The following is a 19,325-nucleotide window of genomic DNA, read 5'->3' as shown; positions in this document are numbered from 1 at the left end:
TGATCTCACGGTTGCTTCGTGAGTTCAAGCCACGTGTCGGGCTCTGTGCTGACAGTGTGAAGCCTGCTTGGGATTCTCTCTCTCTCCCATGTTCTCTGCCCTTCTCACATGCTCTCTCTTTTTTCTCTCTCAAAATAAATAAATAAACTTAAAAAAAAAAAAAAGAAAGAGAGAAACTGAGACATTAGAGAAATTAAGTGAGCTTCCCAATGATATCCAGTGAGTGATAGGGAATTCTTATATCATCAATTTAGCATGTAATTATGAAATAATCATTTGTGTCTCTTGCTATTTATTGCACAGTTATTCAAATATCTTAAATATAGTGATGAGGAAAGCGGTTTTAGTAAAAAAGCAAAATTGGGGTTTCAAATATAAAAATGTGCTGTTTAGTTAATCCTGTGATTGATATTTCAGAGTTTTGGCAAACTCATTAGAGTTCTGCGATTGAGCAGAGAGAAGCTTAGAGTATAGCTACGAATGAAGAAAGAAGCGTGATATCCCAGAAGACCACAGGACATGACCTGGGACCAGGGGTGGTTTGCAGGTTTAGTTCCCAGACGAAGCCCTTTTCCTCTAGAGCTCACCTCACTCTCTCAGGACTCCCTTTTCAATTCCGAACAAAAGAATAGCAGAAAAGAACACGTGTACTTGCAAAATGAATGGCAAAAGCAATGTCTCTAAAACTTTTTGGCTTCTCAAATAGAGCATTATTCTTTTTTATAAAGTTTTGTAATAGAATCATCAAGTTCCAGAGTTAGGCAAGATACTGTCTGATTTCATTCATGTATAGATGAAGAAATTCCATCTGCATGGTTTGGTCAAAGTCACACAATTATTTAATGGCATTTCTGTATTGTTTAATGGCATTCCTAAATCCTAGTTCAAAGCTTTGTTCATGGGTCATTATGATCCACAAATACAACTCATTTCAGAGGCAAATTCATACATGTTTGTTTATATTTGGGCTATAGATGGTCTTCTCCAAAGACAATTTTACCCCAAATGAAAATAAATAGGAAAAGTAGAATTTATTTATTTATTTATGTATTTGAGAGAGAGTGAATGAGCGAGGGGCACAGAGAGAGTGAGAAAGAATCCCATGACATGCAGAGAGAGTGAGAGAGGGCGAGAATGCAGAGCCTGGAGTGGGGCTTGAGCTTACCCAAGGGAGGGCTCCAACTCACCAAGTGAGCTCATGACCTGAGCCAAAGTTGGACACTTAACCAACTGAGCTACCCAGGTACCCCAAAAGTAGAATTTTTTTTTTTATATTTTACATATATACATTACTATTTTGCAATTTTTCTTTTTTTATTTTCTTTTTTTAATTTAAATCCAAGTTAGTGAGCATATACTGCAACAATGATTTCAGGAGTAGATTCCTTAAGGCTCCTTACCAATTTAACCCATCCCCCCTCCGATAACCCCTCCAGTAACCCTCTGTTTGTTCTTCATATTTAAGAGTCTTTTCTGTTTTGTCCCCCTCCCTGTTTTTATATTATTTTTGCTTCCCTTATGTTCACCTGTTCCGTGTATTAAAGTTCTCATATGAGTGAAATCATATGATGTTTGTCCTTCTCTGACTAATTTCGCTTAGCATAATACCCTCTAGTTCCATCCATGTAGTTGCAAATGGCAAGATTTCATTCTTTTTGATTGCCGAGTAATACTCCATTGTATATATATACCACATCTTCTTTATCCATTCATCCATCGACGGACATTTGGGCTCTTTCCATACTTTGGCTATTGTTGCTAGTGCTGCTATAAACATGGGGGTGCATGTGTCCCTTTGAAACAGCATACCTGTATCCCTTGGGTACATACCTAGTAGTGCAATTGCTGGGTTGTAGGGTAGTTCTATTTTTAATTTTTTGAGGAACCTCCATACTGTTTTCCAGAGTGGCTGCACCAGCCAAAAGTAGAAATTTTAAAAAGAAAAATTAGTCACTTACAAAGTCAATTGGTCCAGCCCTGATTATTTCACCAATAAGATGAAGTAGTTGATTTAAGGTCACTTAGTCAGTGAGAATGTGATAGAATGATAAAAATACTTTGGTGTCCACGAATGATCCAAGTTGTAGGGAAAGGGGCAAAAAAGGTGAAATATGTCATGGGAGGCAGAAATCCAGAGAAGCAGGAAACAGAGGTTAGACAGGGTCTGGTGACAGCTGTAAATGGAAGAAGGGAATTACAAGTGTAATTGGATGCCAGTAGAGAGAAGTAGAGGATCTCTCAGAATTCTGGATGTAGAGAATGAGAGATCCTCTTGCTAGATCTTCAGAAGATATGTGTAAAAGAATGAACAGTACTGGAATGAATCCCATGTATGGGATGGGTAGTAGTTGCAGCCAGGGAGGATTCTTGGAAAATTCAGAGGGATGAGCATAGCAGTGCTGTGAGGAGTATAGCGCAACAGAACTAGCCTCCTCCTCTCAAGTCCACAAAGGGAAACAGCAGATAGAAACAGTGTTAGTGTGTGCCTGGGTGGCTCAGTCGGTTAAGCGACTTTGGCTCCAGTCATGATCTTGGGGTTGGAGCACTGGGCTCTGTGCTGACAACTGGGAACCTGTAGCCTGCTTCAGATTCTGTGTCTCCCTCTCTCTGCCCCTCCCCCACTTGTACTCGGTCTCTGTTCCTCAAAAATAAGTAACATTAAAACAAAACAAACACTGTCAGTGAGCATTAAGATAAGGAGTATATATCATTTTGCTAATTCATACTGATTAATGAACCCATTTGGTGATTCAAATAAAGCCAGATTTCAACCAGATTTTATATTTGGTTTTTCCTCATTTTTGCATTAAAAACATGCATTCCATGTTGAAAGAGAAGAACACAGATGAAATTAAGTATAAAGGACTGGTGAAATGTGGTTTTGTTTTGGTAGAGATGACCTTTCTGTTTCTCTGACTCTACTTTTCCTAATAAAATATTTGATTCACATGGTTTACAGGCAAAAAAACCCCAACAACAACAACAACAACAACAAAAAACCCCACAACACAACAAAACAAAAAACCGTTGTGGACTCTATCCAAAGAATAAAGTACTAAATTATAGTGTACTAAAAGAAACCGACAAGTTGCAAAGCACTGTGGCTTGTATCCCTTATACGTAAATAACAACATAGTGAAGCATGGGGAAAAAAGATGAAAGTGGATTTTACAAGCATGTGAAACATACAAAACTTTGGATGATAAATACAGCAAGTCCAGAAAATTTGCAGCAATGATTCAGAGGCACCCATTCTTCAAGAGATCTCTTGCACTTGCAGATCCTATCTACATTATGGTCTTCTAACATTTTTCTGATTTATTTTTTGAAGAGGAGCTCATGGGTAAAGCAAAGAATGGGGAAGAGGTTCTAGTACAGAATCTATAGTCAACTATTGTAGTCAATCTTGGTTTACTTGTAGCATTTTATTTCATTTTACTGAAGACTGCACACACTAAAGGCATATTGCCACATATGAGAGACATCCAAACACTGTATCATAGGTCAGCATGTACTCAGAAATAAAACATAATTCTCAAAAATGTATCACAGGAATACAATATGATATTGAAAAGTCTCCACAGGGATGACTACTTAAATTTGTTTCAAGCATAAACATTTCTAAAAGATACTGAGAAATGTAAAGGTATCATTGTTAATAATAGGAAAAATAATATAAATTAACTTGTTACTAATACAGTATTGTTACAATAAAATAACAAAGAAGCAGTTCTTCCTAGGCTCAGAAATGCTAGACCAAATTAAAAAAAAAATTTTTTTTAATGCTTATTTACTTTTGAGAGAGAGAAACTGAGTGTGAGCAGTGGAGGGGCAGAGAGAGGGGGAGACATAGAATCCTAAGCAGGACCCAAGCTCTGAGCTGTCAGTGCAGAGCCTGATGAGGGGCTCAAACTCATGAACTGTGAGATCATGACCTGAGCTGAAGTCAGACCCTTACGTGACTGAGCCATCCAGGTGCCCCCCTGGACCAAATTTTCATACTTAGGATGAGCACTGAAAAGGGAGACATCCCTGTATAACCTCCCTTTTATTTTTACAGTGATTCCTCATGAAAGTGAATAACTTAAAAGCATATCATCTGTGATCAAGTAGCATTTATAACTCTTATAAAATTTATTTACTAAGACTATTGCCCCGGGGCGCCTGGGTGGCGCAGCCGGTTGAGCGTCCGACTTCAGCCAGGTCACGATCTCGCGGTCCGTGAGTTCGAGCCCCGCGTCAGGCTCTGGGCTGATGGCTCGGAGCCTGGAGCCTGTTTCCGATTCTGTGTCTCCCTCTCTCTGTGCCCCTACCCCGTTCATGCTCTGTCTCTCTCTGTCCCAAAAATAAATAAAAACGTTAAAAAAAAAAATTAAAAAAAAAAAAAAAAGACTATTGCCCCTCCAACTCACTGTACTAGGTCTGGTTACCCCATGACCTGTTATTCTGCCAAGCCTTGAAGGGGAAAAGTATAGGAGGGCTTTTTGATGAAAAAAATCATAGGTACATTTATTCAGTTTTGATTTGCATCTTTTAAATCTTCATTTTAAAAAGAAAAATTTCCTGGGTGCCCGGGTGGCTCAGTTGGTTGAGTGTCTGACTTCAGGTCAGGTCATGATCTCACGGTTAATGAGTTTGAGCCCCATGTCAGGCAGGCTGCTGTCAGTGCAGAGCCTGCTTCAGATCCTCTGGCCCCCCCTCTCTCTGCCCCTCCCCCACTCCTGCTCTCTCTATCTCAAAATAACTATTTTTTAAAAATTAGGAAAGAAAAAATTCCTTTGAAAAACTTCCTCTCAGTAAATGATCAGGTCAGTACTACAGTTGTAATAATCAGGACCTACAATTCTAGTGAGTTTTTTTCTATACTATTCCACTGGAGTTTCTCTAATGCTCGTAGTGCTGAAGATGGAGGTGGATATTCAGTGATGACCAAATCTTCAGTACAAAATGCTGCAACCACATCAACCAACGAGAGGCTGCATACATACTTGCAAGGGAGAGAAACCAGGCAAGCAAAAGGGAGACAATGTCAAGTACCAATGTCCTCACTTCATTTTAGGAGACCTAGGCACATTCAGGACAATTGCCTCCTGGATTGATCACAGTCAGTGAATACGAAGTTCTCCTTCTCTTTTTCTGTAATTCCATCGTTTCAGATCGCCTGCCTAGCCCCAATTAGAGCTAAGTTTACTATGTCTTTGTCTTCACACAGGAACAATCAATTAAGTGGAGGCACATAAAGCTAGACACTTTGAATATTTTCTTAGAAAAGGTGAACTGGACTGTGCATTTGCTGCCATGTTTAAACTCAGTTGATACTCACTGGAAGGAAATGTGTGTTACAGACTTCAGAGAACAGTGGAGTTCACGGGTGAGAGTGTTACCAGAGGTTTAGAAACTCACTCTATCTGGTCTGTTTAGCTCAACGCATATGGCTTCTGGGTCTCCTTGGAACAGACATCCGGATTCCTAGATGCTTAGAGCCTGGGCTGTGCAATCCAATGCTTGATTTCCTCCAGCCCTGTCTTAGTGTGTAAGTGTGTCTCCTACACAGGTTTTCTGTCCAAGAAGGTCTATGCAGTATTTAAAAAGACAGACGAAGCAATTGATCTAGGTGGAAGGCAGTTCAGTTGCAGCAGTGGCTGGAAGTGTAGGCTTTAGAGAGTGGAGGGGACAGTGACACACAGGAAGAAAAGGCAGAAAGGATGGATATAAGGGAGCCACAGATATAACTTCACACTTTTTTTTTTAAGTTTATTTATTTATTTTGAGAGAGACAGAGAAGGTGTGAACAGGGGAGGGGCAGAGAGACGGGGAGAATCTCCAGCAGGCTCTGCACTGTAAGCACAGAGCCCAATGTGGGGCTTGACCTCAAGACACTGTTGAGACCATGACCTGAGCTGAAATCAATAGACCCTTAAACTGACTGAGCTACCCAAGCGCCCACCTCCACACGTTTTTTGGTTTTTTTTGTTTGTTTTTGACCTTTTCCTGCCTTTAGGGATAGGAGTCACATTTTTTGTTTCCATTTCTGTTCTCTCAGTCCTTACAAATGTTCTCAGCAAGCAACAGGAATGTGACTTGCTAACTTGACTCTATGCTTAAGGTCACTTCTATTAAAACTGGCTACATTAGAGAACTAGGGAAATGAAGGATATAAGAACCTATGGAGAGAATATTCACTGTGGAACTCTCTGTCTCATCTGGAGCCTGCTGGATGTTGCTGCTGCCCTCCAGTTCCCTCAATAAAGATCTTCAACTAAGCCAAAGACAGACTGTTCTCTAGGAGATTGTGACTTTGTAATGGGCATCAATGTTAAAGAAAAGGAACATTTACTGCAATGCGTTAGTTTTTATAAGTGAAAGGTAACCAAATAACAATTCATGTTAATTATGGTTATTATGCATTAATTTAATGTTTATTAATTCACGAGAGAGATACAGACAGATAGACAGAGCATGAGTGGGAGTGGGGCAGAGAGAGACAGGGAGACACAGAATCTGAAGCAGGCTCTAGGCTCTGAGCTGTCAACACAGAGCCCAACCTGGGACTCAAACTCACGAACTGCAAGATCATGACCTGAGCCAAAGTCAGACGCTTAACCAACTAAGCCACCCAGAATGCATTTTAATTCATCTTGCTTGTTAATACATTTTAAGTCAGCAAAAATTTTAAGTTAATAGGCATTTGTTGAATAGCTACTATAAGACAGCCTTCTGCTGAGATGTCGTGGGATAAGTAAGCAAGAGGTCCTATGGTCTTCGAGCATTGCAAAGCCTAGTAGGGGAACTGATCATAGTACACAGGATCCCAGCTCATGACTTAGTAGGAGTGTGATCTTGCCTAAGTTACTCAATTTCTCTAAGCCTCTGTCTCTCCATATGTAAAAAGGCAAGAATAACAGTCCTTACTTTACAGGATTGTTGTAAAAATTAAATGATAGAAGTACAGTTCCACATAATAAGCACTCAATAAATACTAGCTGTTATTGTTCTGATTTTTTTTTCAGTTTTTTAAATTTATTTTGAGAAAGAGAGTGAGCATGAGACAGGAGAGGCAGGGAGAGAGGGAGACAGAATCCCACGCAGGCTCCACTGCCAGCGCAGAGCCCGATGCAGGGCTTGAATCCACGAACCTTGAGATCATGACCCAAGCTGGGTTCAAGAGTCAGAGGCTTAACCGAATGAGCCACCTGGGTGCCCCTATTGTTTTGATTTTTATTATAATAGATATTCAGCATAGAGGCATGGGAATGTGTCATCTAACATATACATTCATAAATACATTTCAGAGAGATTAATGCTCCTCAGTGAATGAATACAAAATTTCCAGTGTTATGATATTGCCTCAAACAATAAGGTAAAAATGTATATAATCTACCATATCACTCCTTTATAATAAGAGTTGTAAAATGTTACAGAACAAAGGACAAAATATAACTAATAGATTTTATGTCTACATCGTACTTATATAGTATCTAGACACTGGGGATTGTAGCCAAATAAGATCACTGAGATGGTAGCTTAGCGAACGTGGCCTGTGACATCATCATCATTCTAAACTGACTGAATTATCAGCAGTTACAGAAACGCTGCTGATTTCAGAGATATGCTATGAAGATCGGAAGCTCGGGATTTCTGTTTATGTGAAAATAATCTTAGAGGCGTCTGGGTGGCTGGGTTGGTTGAGTGTCTAACTTTGGCTCAGGTAATGATCTCAGAGTAAGTTTGAGCCCCGCATCGGGGCTCCCTGCTGTCAGTGCAGAGCCCTTTTTGGTCCCCCTCTCTCTGCCTCTCCCCAGCAAGCATGCACGAGCGCTCTCTCTCACTCTCTCTCTCAAAAATAAATAAACATTAAAAAAAAAAAAAAGAGAGAGAGAGAGAGAGAGAAGAATCTTAAACTAAATGCAGGTATCACCTTAGGGGCAGGAGAAAAGTAGTTAACATTACTAAGCACCTATTATGTGCTAAAAACTTAAAATATTTTTTGTTGATTTCCACAGATGCCTTCTAAAGTTAAGGAGAAGTATCCATCCCCGTTTCGGAGAAAGTAAAGAACGTGCCAAAAATCACAAAATTAAAAATTAGTAGGACAGTATATTTACTCCAAAGTCTTTTAATGCCATTATTTCATGTAATTTCTCAAGCTGGAGAATGCTATTTAAAATACTGCAGAGGAAAACAGTGACAGAGAATTGTTTTATTCTAAAGGATGAAGACTGAATTTCCTGGGTCTGTTCATCTAAAAAGATTTTTCAAAAACTTAGGTTTGTATGTGAATTCATGCCATTTAAAACTTTTTTCATCAACATTTTAGTTGGCATTTTTTAAATCCACATTTTAAGAAGGTAGTCCTATTTCCTAGAGCAGTAACTTTCTGGAACATGCAGCCTTTAGTTTCTCTTCAGTGTGGATTATGTTTTTCTTTGGTTTATTTCAGTTTGCCGAAATAGGTGGGAAGATCTTGTTCTGTGTGTGTGCACACATGTGTGTGACATATAAAACATAAAGTACCCTCTTCATCAGCTGACCTTAAGAAGTTCCAGGCACAGGGGCCCCTGGCTGGCTCATTTGGACGACCATGCAACTCTTATCTCAGGGTTGTACATTCGAGTCCCACACTGGGTACAGAGATTACTAAAACAAATAAACTTAAAAAAAAAGTTCCAGGTAGACATCTTCATCGGTGTTCCCAGGAGCACCAGCACAGTGCACGTGTCTTAAAAGGTCACCCACTCCACATCTGAGGACTTGCAGTGGCTCCAAATATCTTTACTTATCAACACGCGTTCAGTTTACGCTAAAAATTTATTAGATACTTGTTGAAATAAATTTATGGGGATTTTTGCTCCTGGCTTTGATGGATTTTATATCAGATTAACCCTCACTGAGTGGAATTCCACAAGCTGGAGAAAACACTTTCAAACACACATGTACAATAATAAAACAACAACACAGACAGTAACAAAAGAGCAGATGAAAGTCATCCGAACAGCTAGTACTTGAGGAGCCAAGATCTTGTACAGAAGCAAAATCCACACAGCAGGGAGCCCTCCATTCACTGCCCCCCCCCACCTTTTTTTTTTTTTTCTTCAGGGAATTTTCCAATTCAAAGTGAGATGCCTAGAGGCAGAACAGGAAGTTGCAGCCTGGGACCTGCTGCAATCTGAGCAGGTTGGGGAGACGAAAAAATAGGGTTCAAATCTACTAAGGCAATCAGGACTTGAGGGGCCAAGATTCTGAAGCAAAAGAGAACTATAAAGGCATTTGCCACTTCCAAAGCTGACTTTGTGTGGGAGGAAAGGTTAGGAAACTACTGGAATCCAGCTGCTTCCAAGGCTAAAAAGCTAAGCAGAGAATTCAGCAGTCTCCCCGCACCAGAGAATGAAGAAATGGAGTCCAAAGATTGCCATGCAGGACGAGTTCCAGTTAATACAGTAGGTTTTCAGTTGAGCCACTTGGATCCCCCAAACTTTTACTTTGCCCCAAGGGAGGGGGCAAACTATAAATAGATTAGCCACAAAGCCTGAAAGCCAGGTTCTGTTGGACCCTGGGGAATTTTCCCTGGAAAATCTTTTGTTTGGCCCACACCCTGTTTGCTTTTTTTATTTGCATGCTTTTCGGAAGGGTCTGAACTCTCCAGTTATACAGTCCCCACCAAACCCTAGATAGTCTCACAGTAAGCTTACATCACTCACGTGAGTTACCTGTTTGGACCTGAAGGCGTGTGCTACACATTTAAAAGCAGATCAGTGACTACAGCAGATTCATGTCACAAAATAAGCATTGTGATGATGGACACAGGGGAACTATGGTACCTGTATATAGGGAATACCTCTGTGTGAGTGAATGAGATCATTCAGTGATCAATCAGTGGCTTAAGAGAGGATTTAAAGGCTAAGCTTACTAATCTCTTTTTGGCCTCTCATTTGTCTTTATGTGGTTCTGGAGATAACCATTTCTTTTGCCCATTTATTCTTTTATAATATTTTGTATTTATAAACCATGTACTTTATACATTATATTTTGTACATATATTTTTATATCATCTCTAGGATAAAATTCAGGGCATTTTTGGATTTTACCTCCATTTGGAAAGTAGGTAACTAAACCTTGCAGGTGTCAAGTCTTTTGGTACAACAGAGGTTTTAAGACATTTGGGGCATCTGGGTGGCTCAGTCAGTTAAGTGTCTGACTTCGGCTCAGGTCATGATCTCACGGTTTGTGGGTTCGGGCCCCACATCAGACTCTGTACTGACAGCTCAGAGCCTGGAGCCTGCTTCTATTCTGTCTCTCTCTCTCTCTCTCTCTCTCTCTCTCTCTGCCCCTCCCCTGTTCACGTTCTGTCTCCCTCTCTCTGTCAAAAATAAATAAACATTAAAAAAATTAAAAAAAAAAGACACTTAACTGCATCCTCATTGCATTGCATCGCGCAGCTCAGCATTGCATTTTACCATAACATATACATATAAAATGTATTTACAAAAATATATATTGATCCCATCCCAACATTTGAGTAATACAAGAGATAGGAATAAAATTTTACACCCTGGAAAAATTATGAATTAACACAAAGGCAAAGAATCTGAATGACCAGGGGAAATATGGCTCCAAATGTTAACTGCTGGCTGTGTTCTCCCAAAACTGTTTTAACAAAAGGGGGTAAGTGGCTTGTTTACTCTAATTCTTGTGGCATTGTGATTTCAAGGATCAGAGGAGTGCTAGATCTTTTCACTGGTGAGATAAGGGCCCTGCAAGTCCAGGAGGGCATACTACATGGTTGAAATGCAAAAAATGTGATCAGAAAGGGCACAGAAAAAGTTCTGAAATGGAAACATTAGGGCAGGAGAAATGGAGGCAGCTGTTTTGCAAGGATGAAGCCAGGTGTCAAAAGGTAGTCTATACAGTCCCTTCATTAGTAACAATGTATTCGTGGAAGATACCCACTGGCAGATCAGACCCTGACACTTTTATTTACAAAACCTAGTACAAACAAAAGTGAAAATCCTGCAGTCTGTCTCAAGAGCCCTGCCTGGCCAATCAACAGGGTAATGAGAAGGCAACGTTAGATGTTGTCATTTATTGTCAAATAGAGTTAAGAAGTTTACTATAGGAAAACAGAAAGATGATTCCCAAGCCCAGATGTTACTGAACATTAGACAGTGGTATGACCTAATCAAGACAATTTAAATACACCTCCTTGTCTTAGCTTCTGTATATTTATTTGTAAAGTTATAGAAATGTTCTGGGATGTTGAAGAGCACACCAGGCATTCATTAGTCTCTCCATCTCACGCTACAAAAGGAGTGTAGCTATTTTTTTTTTTTCACTTAACTTGACATGGCTCTGGGACAAATCAATGAAAGAGTCCCAACCTCCCCTGGCTTCAACATGTTTATTCCAGGGTTTTCTGGGAAGATTGCTTTTCCACTCTTCATGAATAGTTCATGTGCTAGTCTCCAATGGAAACAAAGTGACATTTCTTATTACTGTTGGCTGTTGGAAAGCAATTGCAAAGAGAGTGCCTTGAAACAATTAGTCCTCTGTAACTGATTATTTAACAATGTGTATTTCCCAAGAGCTGTTTATCCTCAAAAGGAAGCAGCCAAGACTAAATATGTACTGTATCTAAGCCGACACCTGCACTGAACCCCTCTGGATGCTAAGTAGGAATTCTCACAGAAGAAAATTAATGGAGGATTATTAATTTTCTTCTCTATTCCATTTGCAATGAACTCTGTATGTTTCCTGAGCACAGAAACATGTTCCATTTCTTATGATACCTCAAGGACTATTTTCCTTTGGGAGAATTTCTTCATAAGAGAAGGCATTAGTTTTAAAGCTGAAATTCAATATATAATGACAAGAGATACGTGGAAAACAAGGAAGGAAGAAAGGACATAAGGGGAAAGAAGGAGGGAAGGAAAGAAAGAGGAGTAAGAAAATAAACACTATTTTTCTGTATTAAAAGAATATTTATATGTTCAAAACAGTCTAGTTGGGGCACCTGGGTGGCACAGTCGGTTAAGTGTCCGACTCTTGATTTCGACTCAGATCATGACCTCACTGTTCCATTCCGGGAGATGAAGCCTGGCTGTTAGTGCGAAAGCTGCTTGGAATTCTCTGTCTCCCTCTCTCTCTGCCCCTCCCCTGCTCAAGCTCTCTCTCTCTGTCTCTCAAAATAAACATTAAAAAAAAAAAAAAAAACAAACAACCTCTAGTTACCACCAAAAAAAAAAAAAAACAATAAAAAAGTAAAAGAAACTGTTTCTACCTTTGAGTTACTTATTTCCCAGCCTAATGTTTAAGACATGGGGTGAGGAATAAAAATGATTTTAACCAGCTGATCTTAAATTTGAACATAGGCTATATATTTTTAGCTACAAATTTCATGTTGTAACTCCCTTCTCTGAAATAGCGAATGGTTCAAAAATTGCTAGGGAACATCTCGAGACCAGATGCTTGTATAAACGAACATGTATAAGCCAGTTACAGACAGAGAGAGTCAAACAGGACTCTGAACAATGTGGTCTCATAACTCACATTCTGAGAAGTGTCATATCCCAATACTATGTAAAGTTCTGCTCCCTTGCCAGCTTATGCATTCCAAGAATGCATTTCAGTTTTTGGAAATGTTCTTATATGTATATGAATCTTTTCCAAAAACGTGTTTTCCAGCATCTTTAAGAAGCTCATGCCTGATATTGCTGGCTACCCTTATTATCCTATATGGGATTCCCTACACATGTGAAAAAATTGTCAGTTAGTAAGGCAGCCCTAGAAGAAAATCTGAAATAAATGCTGTATTTAAGTCTGAATCTGACTGGTTCCAGTTAAAAATAGAAAATACTTTAGAACGTAATTAAGCTAGGAGTGATATGCAAAATGTGTGATGAATGTGGCACCTACACTGACCAATCAGAATGGCTGGAGGTCTAGAGCTGGAGTTAGGATCCTGGAGGCTCCCTATCTGGCCACGCATTAACCTTTCAGCTGCTGGAAGTCTGGGGATTCTCTTAGATAAAGCCTGGGACATAGGCAAAGAGTTTAAACCCTAGCCATTTCCATATTTTAACAACTGACAGGGTTCAACCAATGCCTAGCAGCTGAGGATAAACTCTTGTGATTGTTCCCATTATTGTTACACCGTTTGGATATACCTTGGACTAAACAGTTTAAGAAAGCTGTGATGTATAAGCATGAACACAAATCTTAGAAATAAATTCAACTCACTTTAAAAAAAACAAAGATTATTGGATTAATGGATCAGGGAATTAAAAAAAAATTAAATGTGGTCCCTTATGAATTTCTTGTGGACTATAGAGACATTTGGTTAGATGATAGATAACAAGGATATTCATAATAAACTGAGGTCACATCAACGAAATATCCCAGTGATTTGACAATAGCTGTCTTTAGCCTTATCCCAACTTATAGCAATGAACAAGAAATTCAGAAAATACGTATAGTGGACATCTCTTACAATGGCCCACCTACCACTGTTGCCCCTCTTTTATTGATAAAAGTATCATTTCTTCTGGTGGGAATTCCATTCTATGTAGTTTTTGCGATAACAATTGAACTCCTTCTACTGATGGAGACTGCTCATGACCCAAGTATGGCCAGAGTACTTTTCACATGTGACTGGTTTCTGCATAGTCAGTGATCCAAGGTGAGGGTAATTTAAGTCTTAAAGGATTTTCCTACTGGGGAATAAGCTCCTTCCATCTTGGGGTGAGAAAGCTGATAGGAGGTGAGTCTTGCACTGGTGGTACCACCATGGTCAATAAGATATTAAGCAATAAAAATAATAGCAGACAAATTTAGAATAATTTTTCTAAATTCACTTTGCATTTGTATCCATCATGCTTTATAAAGTACTTCATACACATTTTCTTAAAAGCTCAAATGTATTAGATGCTTGGTATACCCTGAATCTTCAGAAAGTGATCAAGAAATTCCTGATAATATTTCAAGTGATCAAGATTCCCTTATTTATTTATTTTTATTTTTAATTATTTTTGAGACAGAAAAACAGAGCATGAGCAGGGGAGGGGCAGAGAGAGATACACATACAGAATCCTTAGCAGGCTCCAGGCTCTGAGTTGTCAGCACAGAGCCTGATGTGGGGCTTGAACCCATGTCTATGTCCATAGACATAGGAGAAGGTGTGCAACATCATTACTCATCAGGAAAATGCAGATCAAAACCACAGTTAAGATATCACCTTATACCTGTGAGAATGGTTATGATAAAAAAAAAAAGGCAAGATATAACAAGTGTTGGAGAAGATGTGTAGAAAAAGGAACCCTCATACCCTGTTGGTGGGAATGTAAATTGGTATAGACACTGTGGAAAACACTAAGGAAGTTCTTCAAAAAATTAAAAACAGAAATCCCATATGACCCAATAAATCTACAACTAGGTATTTACCCAAAGAAAACAAAAACACTAATTTGAAAGATATAGGCACCCCTATGTTTACTGCAGCATTATTTACAATAGCCAAAATATGGAAGACTTAAGTGCCCACTGATGGACAAATGGATAAGGAAGATGTAATACTTCTATACAATGAAATATTATGCAGCCTTAAAAAAGAATGAGACAGTGCCATTTGGACCTAGAGAGTATTATGCTAAGTGAAATAAGACAGAATGTGAAAGATAAATACCATATGATTTCACTTACATGTGGAATTAAAAAAAAAAGAACAAACAAAGAAACAAAAAGCAGAACCAGACCTCTAAAAACAGAAAACAAACTGATGATTGCCAGGAGGGAAGTGGGGGTGGGAGGATAGGCATAATGAGTGAAGAGGAGTGGGAGACACAGGCTTCCAGTTATAGAATAAGTCACAGCAATAAAAGGCACAGCATATAGAACACAGTCAATGATATCATAATAGCATTGTATAGTGACAGTAATTACACTTATGGTCAACACAGCATAATGTGTACAGAGATGTTGAATCACTATGTTGTACACTTGAAACTAATGTAACATTGTGTGTCAACTATACTCAAATAAAAAAAAATTTTTTTTAAAGATTTCCTTTTAAGGGTGCCTGGCTGGCTCAGTCGATGGAACATGCGACCCTTGATCTTGGGTGGTAGTTCGAGCCCCCATGTTGGGGGTAGAGTTTACTTCAAAAACAAACAAACAAAAAGATTCCCTTTTTAAAATTTCATCAAACAATATATATACAAAAATTCAGATTATTATAAAAAGATAACTTTCATCTGTTAGTCTCTGGGCACCTAATCACATAATAATAGTCTGGATAAAATAATAGTCTCTATCACATAATAATAATCTGGATAAAAAAATGAAGCAGTAATCCCCTTTGAGCAAAATACAGTAGCCAAGCATAAGATACACACTTTTGTGGGTGCAGATATTGACAAAAGCCAGTTAAAAAAAATACAAAGCCAATAAAAAATAATACTAACCACTAAGTCTTCATGGAACATACTTGGAAGATCTTACTACCATATAGCCATATTCTATGAAAATGCCCAAGTTGACGACATGAGACAGTTTACAAACTAAATGAACTCCAATGAACCGTAGAGAAATCATATTTTTCAAGTGTTTCTTTTTTTAACAAAAAAATTTTTTTAACGTTTATTTATTTTTGAGACAGAGAGAAACAGAGCATGAACGGGGGAGGGGTAGGGAGGGGGAGACACAGAATCTGAAACAGGCTCCAGGCTCTGAGCGGTCAGCACAGAGCCCGACGTGGGGCTCGAACTTACAGACCGCGAGATCATGACCTGAGCCGAAGTTGGATGCTTAACCGACTGAGCCACCCAGGCGCCCCTCAAGTGTTTCTTAACAGGCATTTCTTTTAGGAATGATTAACTGAGCACTGGTACCAGGAAGGTACTGGTGTGCCAGAATGGCACATAAGCTCCTGGCTTCAAGAGTGTCACAGAGATGGAATGAAACTCATTAAATATGCGTTTGAGATGTTTTTAGTTTTTACATATACTTAGCTTTGATTAAGTTCCTCCAAGAAACAGGCCATAACAATTACGCTTATATCTCACCATGAAATATAGTTTAATGTCCAACAGTCCTCGTTTATTAGTAAATTTGCATAAGTGCTCCACAGACTTTTTCGTGTATATGTGGTTTGATAGGTGATACTGGCTACCATCTTAACCTTGAGGTTCACATTTATTTAATTGCTGGTGACTGGTTCAATCATGGATTTCAGGTGTCTAACCTCTACTGAATCCCTCCAATTTCTCTCTAAGCAGTCTGTTTCTTGACCATCTATCTTCCAACCCACCATAGTTTGCTATTTACTTTCTGCCTAGAAACTTCTCTGAACTTTTTACCACTTTTAGCTCAAGCTTTCAACCCATTTTTCTCAACAAATGTCCTTGCTTCTTGACTTTCAGAGAAAAGAGAGAGCATTAGATGCAAATTCCAACTTTTCTCACTTCCAGCTTCCAAATGGTTTTCCATGTTCCTCCCTCTCTCCCTAGCCTCAGAGAGAGAAACATCTCTCCTCCCTCTATCACTTCTGTTCTTCCTGCCCTGTCCACGATCTTGCCACAGCAAAGAGTCTTTCTTTCCTCCACTTGTCAGTTTCTCCTTCTTTGTTGGTTCTTTTCACAAGGAAACAGAAACAAAAAATCTCCTTTGAACCAACCAGCCAAACATCCTTCCTAAGCTATTACTTTATCTCTCTTTCTATACTCCATTAAACTTCTTGGATAAAAATAATTGCTCCTCATGTGAGGTACAGTACAATTGCTTAATATGTTATGCCATTTAATTAAATCACACCATAATCCTAAATAGTATGTATTCCTATTTCACAGATGAAGAAAGTAGAAAAAAGTTTGTATCCATGACTCAACTAAAGTCAGCTGGCTAGATTGGTGGAGTTAGGATCATGTTCACTATATCAGCAGTTCTCAAACTGTGGTCCCTAGCCTGGCTGTCTCAGCATCATCTGGGAAATTGCTAGAAAAGCAAACTTCCAGACCTGCTCAGATCTACTGTATCAGAAACTCTCGGTGTGGGGCCTGACAACCTGTGTTTCAACCAGCCCTTTACATGATTTTGCTGCAAGCCACAGGTGGGGAACACTGCACTGCACCACAATGCCCCTCGGTCCTCAGCCTATTTATCTTCTCTGCTGCACTTGACAGTTAGTTAGTATTGTTTTCTTCTGAAACTTTCTTTTCTACCAGAAACTCCAAACTCTTCTATTCTAGTTCCCTTTCATTAATTATCTCTTTCTGTAGCTCTCTCCTAAAACCTAGTTACTAAATTATTAATTATTATACAATTATTAACTAAAATTAACTTTACCAATGACTCCCACATCTTACCAACTCACCAACCTCACTGCGTATTTCCTAGAACCCTATGCCTGATGTGATCTTCACGTTGACTAAAGATGTTGGTACCCAGCCATTCACCTGAGCCTGGCATTTCTAAATGATGTTGCTCTCGGATACTCCACATCCCTACATTTTATTGGCTAACCAAATTCCATTAATGGTTATCTTTACAATTCTCAAACCTGTCACCTGCTCTCTATTCCCAGGTATGCTGCTGAAATATTATAGGCTGGACTATGATAGGAGCCCACCTCTAACTGGAGCTGTTCCACATTTCATTACCCTCCTAAATGTTTCCCAGTCATCCTTCTAAAAAGTAGTACAAGCAAGTCATTCCCAATCAAAATTAAAAAAATTTTAAAAACAAATCAGAGCAAAACAAATAAAAACTCCAACTTTGATGGCTTCCTACTGCTTAAAAGCTGAAGTTCAACATCCCTTCCGAAGCATGGTAACATGGCACTGAGGCCAACTTACCCTCGTCTGTCTCGGCTCCCAGCATTACCTTCCGAATTGCAAAGGCTTTCTTCTTGCCACCCTCACCCCAACTCTTCTCTAAATCTCGGCAAGATTAATCAGTTCCCTTTTGTACTGCCCAGACTAACACTGTTTCTCTGCCTGAAATAACCATATGCTCATCACTTACTTAACATTAAAGGTATTGCAAACTCAATGGCAGGTAAAGTGAATGAACGAAGTCTATCCCATGTATACTAAGATCACATGCCCCATCTAAAGGGGGAAGCATCCACTTAGGACTTGCCAATTGCTGCCAAGCAAGTACTGCTATTAAAGAAAAGCCAGAAATTCAAGTTTTTATGTGAGATTTCTCAATTTTAAAAGTTTGCAGCAAATATTAAACAATTTTTTAAAGAGTTTTTTTTTAATGTTTTATTTTTCTATTTTTGAGAACAGGGGGAGGGGCAGAGAGGGAGGGGGACAGAAGATCCGAAGCAGGCTTCGTGCAGACAGCAGCAAGCCTCATGTGGGGCTTGAATTCACAAAACGGTGAGATCATGACCTGAGCTGAAGTTGGGACTCTCAATGACTGAGCCACCCAGCTGCCCCCAAATATGAAACAATTTAAAACACTGTTCTGTATACCACTGTGTGTCCAACAAATAAAATACATCTGCAGGCTGCCAGTGTGGACCTCGGTGTTAGTTCCAATAGACCCCTGGGATTCAAAGCTGACCAGACAGGGCCTCAGATCTGAAGGGCTCACTTCCGGGGCTCATCTCAAATGCTAGCATTTGTAGGAGTAAACAGGTGCTTCACTCAACCTTTACATTTTGTTTGCACGGCACCTGGCATAGTCTATTCTAACCGCTAACTGTTTACTCCCTTGAATCATCACATTGTAAAGGAGCAGGCCTGTCCCCTCCACCCTGGGACTGTAGCACTAACACAATGTGCCAGCAGCAGGTGCTTGATGATCTCTGTGGCTATACAGAGATGTCGACACACCTCCTTGTATCAACCTGATGCCAAACTTTCAAGTTACTTTGTATTTTCTGTCCTTCCTAAATCCATCTTATGATTTGCTTAGGCACTGGGCTGGAAGATATGCTGTCACTAAATAATTTGTTTCCTTAAAATCCTTAAAATGAAATCAAAATATGCTTTGAGTCTCGTTTCAGTTGTATGCTGTAATCCTAATAGGTTTTTCTACTCATGTTCCTTGCAACATGGTGGTCCAAATAAGGAGTTTTTAGAGAGATCTTTGGTAAATTCAAGATATTATTTTGGTCTGGGACAGACCTTTTCACTTTGGAAAATAAGGAAAATGAGTTCATTTGTTCCATTTGTTAATTTCAGGGTGCAACTTTTTTCCATTTAACAAAAGCACTAAAAAAGTCAGCTTTAATTTTTGCTATAGTTATATAATTCCTAGTTACGCTATCCAAGCACGCTCACAAAACTAATTTAAGCTGGGCATTGCCAGACTTAGAGGATGTCAAT

General features: G+C 39.2%; 1 protein-coding gene across 1 annotated transcript in view; it reads right to left on the bottom strand.

Annotated features, from left to right (window-relative positions):
- ADGRV1 (adhesion G protein-coupled receptor V1) overlaps nt 1-19,325 on the bottom strand; it is a 564,199-nt gene that overhangs the window by 47,584 nt on the left and 497,290 nt on the right. The window lies entirely within an intron of this gene.

The sequence above is a fragment of the Prionailurus bengalensis genome, chromosome A1, assembly GCF_016509475.1.
Source record: "Prionailurus bengalensis isolate Pbe53 chromosome A1, Fcat_Pben_1.1_paternal_pri, whole genome shotgun sequence".
NCBI lineage: Eukaryota > Metazoa > Chordata > Mammalia > Carnivora > Felidae > Prionailurus > Prionailurus bengalensis.
The sequence above is the reverse complement of the archived record's forward strand: the minus strand, read 5'-3'. Positions and strand labels throughout refer to the sequence as shown.